Source organism: Ochotona princeps, chromosome 8 (assembly GCF_030435755.1).
Source record: "Ochotona princeps isolate mOchPri1 chromosome 8, mOchPri1.hap1, whole genome shotgun sequence".
Lineage (NCBI taxonomy): Eukaryota > Metazoa > Chordata > Mammalia > Lagomorpha > Ochotonidae > Ochotona > Ochotona princeps.
Genome location: NC_080839.1, coordinates 33,704,835 through 33,711,542, shown reverse-complemented (window position 1 = coordinate 33,711,542; position 6,708 = coordinate 33,704,835). Strand labels below are relative to the sequence as shown.

Here is a 6,708-nt window from a genome sequence, read left to right as displayed (position 1 = left end):
CCTGCAGATCCCACTCCTGTTTCCTCTTGTGCTGTTTTTTTTTGTTTTTGTTTTTGTTTTTGTTTTTTAAGATTTATTTTTATTGCAAAGTCACATATACAGAGAGGAGGAGAGACAGAGAGGAAGATCTTCCATCCGATGATTCACTCCCCAAGTGAGCCTCAACGGGCCAGTGCGCGCCGATACGAAGCCGAGAACCAGGAACCTCTTGCAGGTCTCCCATGCGGGTGCAGGGTCCCAATGCATTGGGCCGTCCTCAACTGCTTTCCCAGGCCACAAGCAGGGAGCTGGATGGGAAGTGGAGCTTCTGGGATTAGAACCGGTGCCCATATGGGATCCCGGGGCTTTCAAGGTAAGGACTTTAGCCACTAGGCCACGCCGCCGGGCCCCTCTTGTGCTATTTAAACAATGCTAAATTCATATTGCCATTGACTTTCTTTGATATAATTGTTCCAAAAAGTTGATTCCTTATCTGCAGCAGCATGAACCCCAAGAGTATTTACTACATTATAGTACACACTTTATAAATCTAGGTGTTTGTCTTCCATACTAAACTCTAGCTAAAAAGCATCACCTCTCATGAACCTAAGCTTTGAAAGAAGATACTCAGTGTGAAAAGATGATTCTTTCCTCAATTTTCCCCTATACAGCACATGGTAAAATATGTGGCAAATGTGATCAGTCTTGATTTTCAAGACTGGCATGCACCTTGTCCCAATGGCAGGGATGTAAATTGCCCTTTAAACTGGTCAGCTGTAACAAATGTGTTCATGTAGATGTATTGTAACTTTTGAGTAAAATTGAACTATATCTTTTATTAAAGACTAATTCATTCTGTTATCTTAATACCTGCCTAACTGAGCTCACTACTCTTAAAACAATTGCAACAAAGAAAATTGTACCTATGGGTCAGATTTCCATGATTACTATGGCATTTCACTGTCCATTGAATGGAGAGTAAATCTTTTCATCTTAGGTTCAAACTTTGAAGAGGCTGATCTGTGAGTTTTACTTTTGTCTGCACCGATTGTATAGCTCTTAAATTCACTAAAATTTTAGCTTTGAAGTCCCAAATCCTGATTTAGCTGAAGGAGAGGATAAGAAAACAGCTTCAGTTTGGTTTTCATTTACAGAACAACCTCACTTGATTTTAAAGTAGAATGAGTATGAAGAAGATAATTTGCAATCCCTGTTAATACCATTTGGGACGACAGGGCTACTGTCCTCCTAAAAATGGAATTGACAGAAATTTCACAAAAGACTAATGGCAATCTTCCACATTTATCTTTTCAATCATGCCAAGTAACTGAGATAGACTCTAAGGGGAAAAACAAACAGCCAGATCATTAGGAAATCTTTGTCTTATTCCTAAAATCAGTCAGTTTTTCTATGAATATTTAAGACTTCCTGTACAACAAACCAGGCTGTCCACTAAAGAATGTTTACAACATCAAAATGAAATCAAGTAAGAAATAAAAATGTTTTTAATAGTCCACCAAATCTGAAAATACACTAACTTTTCAGTTTAATAATTTAGCATCTTTCAAAGTACCAGTGTAGTTTTATTAAGGAAGAAATTTAGTTTTTCCCTTTTTTTACCCATGTGCTATTATAAATTACCATATTATGCTAGCTGAGAGGCAAAAGAGTGATGTATTTGACCAGCCATTCATAATATCTAATTATGGCATAATTATATCCTAATAACATCAGGAGCAGGTATTGTGGTGCACAGTTAAATCGCTCCTGGTGTGTCTATATGACATATTGGAGTGCCTGGAATGGAGTCTAAGATACCCTGTTTCCAGTCCACTTTGGGCGTATGTATGCTGGAAGACAGCAGATAGAAGCGTGAAAGATTGGCCCCTCCTAACACTGTGGGAGATTCTGAAGGAGTTTTGGGCTTTTACCTTGAGCCAGGCTCATGTGTGGCCCAGTCTGGCCTGACAGTTGTGAAATTGGGCAGTTCAGGAAATATCCCTGTGTTTCTTTCTGTTTGTTTTGCTATGCCTTTCAAGAACAAAAAAATAAAAGAAACACTAAAAAGTTGTCATATCTACTGTCACATATTTCTGGTGATGAAACTATCCTGAGGTATGTTTTAAAAATCAGCATTTTGATAGCATGTCCATAGAACTATGCTTATATGTACAAACATGTAAATAATACCTTCAATAAGTATCAGAACACAGCAAGTATACATAAGTGCTATCTATATACAATATTAATTTTAGATTTTTTTGTATAAGATTATCATTTTTGTGAATGCTGTCTATCTTATAAATTTCTACATCTTGAAAAACTAAATATAGGGGAACCAGGTTTGCTAAAGTAATTGTGGGGCTAGCACTATGTGAGCCTCAGAAGCTGCTGAGGTGGCCCGGGCCCGGGCTACCCCAGGACAGTGTAAAAAAAAAAAAAAAAGAAAAGAAAAAACTAAATAGATAAATGGACAGCCAAAGCAGTATCTGCAGATGACGGTCCAGGAATCTATGATATATATATATCATATATGCACAGGTGGTTCATACACACACATTCACACGGTCCCTATACGTTTGCTAAAATCTGAAATCAACTATGTGTCATTTACAGCTTCAGAGTTCAATGTTTGCATTGGTGATCATTGTCTAATTGTGTGCCATTGTCATACTAATTTTTTTCCCTAGTGAAAATGAGCATCTTTTTTATGTGATTGATACCTGAATTATTTCTGATTAGGTCATTTGACTAATTTTTATTATACCATTGATCATCTTCTCAGTAATTGTCAAAGGATAATTGCACTGCACTAGCTGTACAAATAGACAAGGAAGACTATTCAGGATTTTTGAAATGGAGTAGAGGGGGAATAAAACTGAACTCTGAATGAGTATGCAAGATGAGGGGGGCAGCCAGAAGGGTGACTTAGTAAGCCAATCCTCTGCCTCTAGTGCCAACCAGCATCCTTTTTGGGACCAGTTCCTGTCCTGGCTGCTCAAATTCTGAGTGAGCTCCCTTTGCTTATGGCCTGGGAAACAGTGAGGAACGGTCCAAGTTGTTAGAATCCCACATCCACATGGGAGACTGGGAAGAAGCTTCTGGTTTTTGGCTTCAGAAAACTTCAGCTCAGCTCAGTTCTGGCAAGTGTGACATTGGCAGAATGAACTAGTGGAAGGAAAGAGGTTCTCTATCTCCTTCGGTCTGTAAAATCTGTCTTTCAAATAAAGATAAGTAGATCTTTGGGAAAAAAGGAAAATGCAAGATTTTCAAGCATGGGATGAGTTAGTATATAAGCACAAATGAAAGGGAAAGGTTGGTCAATGTAATAGTTCACCAATGCTTTAAAATTGGAGCTCAAAATGTTAGTATCCCGTCTTCCTCAGAAACTGGGAGAGAAAAAGAGCAATACTACTGCTTTGACTCCATTGCAAGAATGGATCTCAGACCCTTGGGAAAGACTTTCCTGCAGTGTAAAACTTGCAGGAAACTTGGAAATTTCCATCTGGAAGAGATATAAAGAGTTGACAATAATAAGTTTTGTAAGTCAAATGCTCTAAGAATAAGAGTGCTCAGAGTTAGAAGGAAACACAGCCTAAGTGTAATCAAATGGGAGAAATGTAAGGATGCCTTGCTCAAATGTAAGTTTTTCAGTTCTGTATCAAATGTCTGTGCAGTTCACGATTTTAAAAAGTTTTACAGACATTTTTAAATTCTAGAAGATCTACTTTTGGATGCTTCAGGTTCATCAGTATTTTCACTGATGGTTTGTACTTCTTAATTGTATAGTAGAGGTGTGTTTAGATGGCTTTTCCTTTCCTTGGAAAGGATTTTAGATTTGCAGAGATTGTAGTCATGGATAACAAATTATCAAAAGAGCATGTGTTCCTCTGTTACTCCCATCAGGGTGTAGGCTGTTTCTTTATCTTGTAGAATTTTCCTGAGCCCTGTTTCCAATCAGCAGGCCCCAACACAAGTGCCCTGACTGGTTTCCCCTCTCTAATCTCCTAATAAGCATTACTGTGGTGTGTATGTGTGTGCATGTGTGTCTTTAAAAACTATTGTGTGATTGAAATACAAATAGGTATACATTTTACTATGCATAAATTAGTAAATATTTGATGCTTATTAAAAAACCATCACCCCAGTTTAAGCTACATATGTCTATCACCTCAATTTTCTCTTGTTTTATTTACTATTTATTTATTCATCCATAATGTTAATTTACTTGATGTTAAGATCTACCATTTTTGTAAAATATTGTGACTTAGTCTTTGTCATTTATAGTCTAATGCTTAAATGTGATGTTATACTATGGATACCTCACCTCAGTGTCTTTCTGTTGCCCCGAGTGTTTTAGAAGATCAGACATATTATATGTATGTAAGTAGTTTGTCATTTTCAATTTCAGTTTTATAAAATTGTGTTGCCTACAAATTTGTTCATCCATTTTTCAGGTTTTTTTTTTTTCGTAACAATATAGATTTCTGTTCACTAAATGCCAGTAGGTAGAACAGTAACTATATCACTGGGTAAGTGTGTATGCAACTCTTTGTGAAACTGCATGTTTTACAAAGTGATTGTAGTATTTTGCAATTTAAAGAAGAATTAAAACCTCAGTTCTACAAATTTATTGTCAATATTTTTAAAAGTTAGTCTTTGGAGTTTTTAATTTTAAATTGTGATGTGTCTAATACTTTTTCATATGCTGTTTGTTTATGTTTCATTGCCACATTTTCAATTTTCTGATCAGTTTCTGTATTTTCATACAGTAAAATTTACTTTGTGGGAGAATTAAATTAGTTTTGTCAAAAGCATACAGTCAAAATAATGAAAAACAAAATCAAGATACAGAACATTTGTATTTCTCCTAAAAACCCTGTTAATAAACCTTGTTTTTGACAGCTGAACTTAAATCAGTTCAGAGAGAAAGGATAGTCTAAGAAATAGTGCCAGGGAAATTGAGTAGAAGTATACAGAGGAAAGAAACCAAACTTCCACCTTTCACCTTACACAAAAATCAACTCTAAATGGGTCAACAATATCAACCTATCATCTAACACCATCACATTTCTAGAGAAAGAATCAGGAACTCTGCAAGACACAGACATAGGCAAAAACTTTTTGGAGCAGACCTCAAAGCACATGCAATTAAAGCAAACATAACAAATAGTGTAACATCAAGCTAAGAAGCTTCTCTATTGCAAGGGAAATGAAAATAAAGAGGCAACCTGAAGCACTGGAGAAAATATTTTCAAACTGCACAACAGAGAGAGGATTAATATCTGAGATTTACAAAGAACTCCAGACGCTCAACAACAGAACAATCCAGTTAAAAAATGGGCAAGTGACGTGAAGACATTTTTTAAGTTCATAAAAGACATGTAAAAAAAAATGCTCAGGTTTTTCAGCTAGGAAGTACAAATTAAAACAATGAGGCTTCCTCTAACGAAAGTGAGAATTTCATCACATAGAAATCGAAAACAACTAATTGCCAGTGAGGATGTGTGGAAAGAATTACCTTCATCCACTGTTGGTGGGAATAGCAAGCAGTGCAACCAAAATGGAAGATACTAGGGAGATTCCTGAGACTCCTAGAAATAGATGTACTGCATTACCACATCACATTCCTGGTAATACATCCAACCGAAATGATAGCTGTATATGAGAGAGTTATATGCAACTCTGCTTATAGCAGCACACATCAGATATGGCCCAACATAAATGCTTACGAGTAGTTGAATGGGTAAAGAACATGGATTACGGAATATTACTCAGCACTAAAGAAGAATGAAATCCCACTGCTTGCAATAACATGAACCCATCTGGAAATCATTATGCTTAAATAAATAAGCCAGTTCCCAGAAGACAATTATCATTTTTCTGATCTATGACAAATGATAGAATGTAGAAAACATACTCACTATGATAATTAACTGTTATATACAGCATGCATCTTTGTGCCTATTAGGATCTTCATTTTTGTTTTATAGTATACTTTTGTGTTATTTTATTTTTCCTCTATTTGCCATGTCATATGTTTAAATACTGGAAAGTTAAGCTTGTCACTGTGAATTGAATAATTATGCCATTTTAGCATTTTGGGGAGAAATACTAATAAAAGAGGAAAATAGAGAGGGAGAAGCTGAAAGAGGGAGAGAGGAACTCCTATGCTTCTAAATATGTATTGTGAAAAGTGTGAAATCTATCCATTCTATATAAATGGAAAAATAAAAACCATTTTTTGAAATCTTGACTTCTGACCATTTCTAATTTGTTCATTTGCCTTGTTAATTTTGAGCCACAGTAGTTAAAATGCATGCGTGTGCTCCTGTATGCCAGACCTTCAGCTGAAGTAATCATTGCAGATGTGGGTCTTTAATTTTTAATGTCTTTTAAAGAGCAGAAATTTAAATTTGGCATGTTTCTATTTGCATTATGACAATCTCTAACCTAATTTGCACAAATAATATACTTTCTAATAGAAATTTTAATTTGTAAAAGATGAATCACTATTTTGGAGAAGAAAGTCAAGCATGAGATGAATATTAACTTTTTTTCAAATGGATAGCCATTTCAGCATGCTTGGTCACGATGCTAGAGGAAAAGTATTTATCGTCACTGGTACAAGCTACTTGTTTTTGGCTAAATGCCTTTACCTTTTCTTAGTTTTTTAACATATATTTTTTTAAAAAATTGTGACAAATGTTTACTGTGTATCAGCTGAAA

At 35.6% G+C, this 6,708-nt stretch overlaps 1 non-coding gene across 1 annotated transcript; it reads left to right on the top strand.

The window, feature by feature from the left end:
- Nucleotides 1-2,259: 2,259 nt before the first annotated feature.
- On the top strand, nt 2,260-2,407 carry LOC118760756 (small nucleolar RNA SNORA66). The gene has a single exon (XR_004996969.2). It is a non-coding gene; the product is annotated as a small nucleolar RNA SNORA66 (small nucleolar RNA).
- Nucleotides 2,408-6,708: the final 4,301 nt, after the last annotated feature.